At 55.6% G+C, this 4,232-nt stretch overlaps 2 non-coding genes across 2 annotated transcripts in view; both read right to left on the bottom strand.

The window, feature by feature from the left end:
• The window catches only part of LOC135099685 (5.8S ribosomal RNA), a 160-nt gene extending 91 nt beyond the window's left edge, over positions 1 to 69 (bottom strand). The window contains exon 1 of the ribosomal RNA XR_010268284.1: positions 1 to 69. This exon is cut by the window's left edge and continues 91 nt beyond it. This is a non-coding gene — a ribosomal RNA (5.8S ribosomal RNA).
• A 1,341-nt stretch (positions 70 to 1,410) lies between these two features.
• LOC135099686 (small subunit ribosomal RNA) lies at positions 1,411 to 3,303 on the bottom strand. Its single transcript, XR_010268285.1, has one exon. It is a non-coding gene; the product is annotated as a small subunit ribosomal RNA (ribosomal RNA).
• Between the last annotated feature and the right edge of the window lie 929 nt (positions 3,304 to 4,232).

Genomic DNA, 4,232 nt, shown 5'->3' with positions numbered 1-4,232 from the left:
CACATACCGACACGCAGCTTGCTGCGGTCTTCATCGACCCACGAGCCGAGTGATCCACCGTTAAGAGTTGTACATTTCCATTGCTGGAATTTTTTTTAGGCTTTCAAGACTTCCGCCGTCTCTGCCCCAGGAGACGATAGTGGGAAGACGTAGTGTACAGGTTTAAAAACGCCAACAACAAGAGCTTGTTGTTGGACAACACAGGTAGTGTGCAGGTTTGAGATTACCCACCGCCGACGAGTGGTGCCTCCCTCCCGCAGCACGGGCGGCGATCGGGGTTAGTAGAAGAGGAGTGAGGCCTGCTGGCCCACCACCAACTTCTCCTCCGATCGTCATCGTCGCCGTTATCGGAATTAACCAGCGGGCTCACCTAGCCACTACTACGGCGACGACGGAGGAACCAACAAACGCCGGTTGGGACGAGTGGTGCCCTCCCTCCCGCAGCACGGGGGGCGATCGGGGTTAGTAGAAGAGGAGTGGGCCTCGCGGCAGGACCCACCACCAACTTCTCCTCCGACCGTCATCGTCGCCGTTATCGGAATTAACCAGCGGGCTCACCTAGCCACTACTACGGCGACGACGGGGGCACCAAACGCCGGGGACGAGTGGTGCCCTCCCTCCCGCAGCACGGGGGGCGATCGGGGTTAGTAGAAGAGGAGTGGGCCTCGCGGCAGGACCCACCACCAACTTCTCCTCCGACCGTCATCGTCGCCGTTATCGGAATTAACCAGCGGGCTCACCTAGCCACTACTACGGCGACGATGGGGGCACCAAACGCCGGTTGGGACGAGTGGTGCCTTCCCTCCCGCAGCACGGGAGGCGATCGGGGTTAGTAGAAGAGGAGTGGGCCTCGCGGCGGGACCCACCACCAACTTCTCCTCCGACCGTCATCGTCGCCGTTATCGGAATTAACCAGCGGGCTCACCTAGCCACTACTACGGCGACGATGGAGGCACCAAACGCCGGGGACGAGTGGTGCCTTCCCTCCCGCAGCACGGGAGGCGATCGGGGTTAGTAGAAGAGGAGTGGGCCTCGCGGCGGGACCCACCACCAACTTCTCCTCCGACCGTCATCGTCGCCGTTATCGGAATTAACCAGCGGGCTCACCTAGCCACTACTACGGCGACGACGGAGGCACCAAACGCCGTGGTTTCCCGTGGGCGTGGTGTGTAAGTAAGAACAGTTGGTCTACCCCACGCTCCGGCACGGAGCGCGGGGAGAAGAAGCGGAAAAAGAAAGGTTTCCCTCTCTCTTTCCTTTTTTTTTTTTTTTTTTTTTTGGGCGGGCAGGGCACCACCTTTTGCCCCGCCAACAGGTCAACGGCTCGCTGCTTGAGCGAACCGCGACCACCCATTATTTGTATTAGCTCTATTTTGAGTGTGTGGTTCGCCTTCAAAACCAACAACACGTTAATGATCCTTCCGCAGGTTCACCTACGGAAACCTTGTTACGACTTTTACTTCCTCTAAATGATCAAGTTTGGACATCTTTCCGTCAGCTCGAGGCGCCGAAAGAGCCCAGCGGCGGCAGCAGAACTGACCGCGACGCAGGCCCGGCATCCAAGAGCGCCAGTCCGAAGGCCTCACTAAATCATTCAATCGGTAGTAGCGACGGGCGGTGTGTACAAAGGGCAGGGACGTAATCAACGCAAGCTCATGACTTGCGCTTACTGGGAATTCCTCGTTCATGGGAGACAATTGCAAACCCCAATCCCTATCATGAAAGGATTTCAACGGGTTACCCGCTCCTCTCGGAGGGGGAGGACACGTTGATCCCTTCAGTGTAGCGCGCGTGCGGCCCAGAACATCTAAGGGCATCACAGACCTGTTATTGCTCAATCTCGTGCGGCTAGAATTGCCGCTTATCCCTCTAAGAAGAAGCTGCGAACTGGACACCAATTGCTGGAGATCCGTCGACTAGTTAGTAGGCCAGAGTCTCGTTCGTTATCGGAATTAACCAGACAAATCGCTCCACCAACTAAGAACGGCCATGCACCACCACCCACCGAATCGAGAAAGAGCTCTCAATCTGTCAATCCTTCCGGTGTCTGGGCCTGGTGAGGTTCCCCGTGTTGAGTCAAATTAAGCCGCAGGCTCCACTCCTGGTGGTGCCCTTCCGTCAATTCCTTTAAGTTTCAGCTTTGCAACCATACTTCCCCCGGAACCCAAAGACTTTGGTTTCCCGGAAGCTGCCCGCCGGGTCATGGGAATAACACCGGCGGATCGCTGGTCAGCATCGTTTATGGTTAGAACTAGGGCGGTATCTGATCGCCTTCGAACCTCTAACTTTCGTTCTTGATTAATGAAAACATCCTTGGCAAATGCTTTCGCAGTAGTTCGTCTTGCGACGGTCCAAGAATTTCACCTCTAGCGTCGCAATACGAATGCCCCCGCCTGTTCCTATTAGTCATTACCTCGGGTTCAGAAAACCGACAAAATAGAACCGAGGTCCTATTCCATTATTCCATGCATAGGCATTCAGGCCATCAGTGTAGCCTGCTTTGAGCACTCTAATTTTTTCAAAGTAAACTCTGCCGGCCACGCGGGACACCCGGTGAAGAGCACCCCGTGCGAGCCAGCGGGCTGTGTTACGGCTGTTCGGAGCGTGACAGTGTGCACCGGGCGGTGAACCGTCAGTCCAGAACTGAAATCCAACTACGAGCTTTTTAACCGCAACAACTTTAATATACGCTATTGGAGCTGGAATTACCGCGGCTGCTGGCACCAGACTTGCCCTCCAATGGGTCCTCGTTAAAGGATTTAAAGTGTACTCATTCCGATTGCGAGGCCTCGGATGAGTCTCGCATCGTTATTTTTCGTCACTACCTCCCCGTGCCGGGAGTGGGTAATTTGCGTGCCTGCTGCCTTCCTTAGATGTGGTAGCCGTTTCTCAGGCTCCCTCTCCGGAATCGAACCCTGATTCCCCGTTACCCGTTATAGCCATTGTAGGCGCATAGCCTACAATCGAAAGCTGATAAGGCAGACACTTGAAAGAGGCGGCGCCGGCACTGGAGGCCGTGCGCTCAGCCACAAGTTATTCAGATTCAACACGGTGGGGTTGGCGGACCGAGGCCCGACCGGTTTTGAACTAATAAAAGCGCTCTTCCCTTGCGGTCAGAGACGTGATGCATGTATTAGCTCTAGAATTACCACAGTTATCCAAGTAAGTGTGGGCTACAGATCCAATGAATCATAGCTGATTTAATGAGCCATTCGCGGTTTCACCTTAATTGGGCTTGTACTTAGACATGCATGGCTTAATCTTTGAGACAAGCATATGACTACTGGCAGGATCAACCAGGTAGTTTTGTTTATGGGTTTTGCTTTCTTTGGCCTTAGGTTAGGAAGAACGCCACCATCGTTCTCCTTTCTCTCTCTCTCTCACTCACTCACTTTGTTTGTCTGACACCTCTTGCATTTTGGTTTGGTTTGGTTTTTTTGCCTTGGTTCGTGTTTGTTTGCTGGGCCGCCGCCATCATCACGATGACGGCCCCCTCTGACAATCTGTCAATCCCCTCATCATGATTATTCAATTTTGGTTTTTGCGCGCTCATCCAGAGAGCAGCAGCCCCTTCATCCATTGTGCACTGGAAATCGGTTGCTGCCTGCTACCACTACCCATCACGGCTCCTCCCTTCCTCTTCCCATCGGCTGCCGCAGACACAAGGGTAAGTTCACTTAAGCATCACTTAAGCCACGGCCCGTCAAGAGCCGCAGCAGCCCTGCGCTGACGACAGCCCGGACCTCGAGGCGCGCACAGTCGGAGCAGTGTGGAAACAACCAACAGTACCCATCGTCGGCGCCGCTCCTCGAGGCGGGGAATACTAATAACAGGAGGAAGAGGAGCCCTTGCTGGCCACAGACCAGGTGGTGGGGGTTGTCGCGCACGTCCCAACGGCCGCCGCAGACGCAAGGGTAAGTTCACTTAAGCATCACTTAAGCTACGGCCCGTCAAGAGCCGCAGCAGCCCTGCGCTGACGACAGCCCGACCTCGGGGCACGCACGGTCGAGGCAGTATGGACACGCCAACACTACCCACGGTCGGCGACCTTCCCCGAGGCGGGGACAAAAACAAGGAGGTGCACGTCCCAACGGCCGCCGCAGACGCAAGGGTAAGTTCACTTAAGCATCACTTAAGCTACGGCCCGTCAAGAGCCGCAGCAGCCCTGCGCTGACGACAGCCCGACCTCGGGGCACGCACGGTCGAGGCAGTATGGACACACCAACACTACC

Source organism: Scylla paramamosain, unplaced genomic scaffold (genome assembly GCF_035594125.1).
Source record: "Scylla paramamosain isolate STU-SP2022 unplaced genomic scaffold, ASM3559412v1 Contig184, whole genome shotgun sequence".
NCBI classification, from domain to species: domain Eukaryota; kingdom Metazoa; phylum Arthropoda; class Malacostraca; order Decapoda; family Portunidae; genus Scylla; species Scylla paramamosain.
The sequence above is the reverse complement of the archived record's forward strand: the minus strand, read 5'-3'. Positions and strand labels throughout refer to the sequence as shown.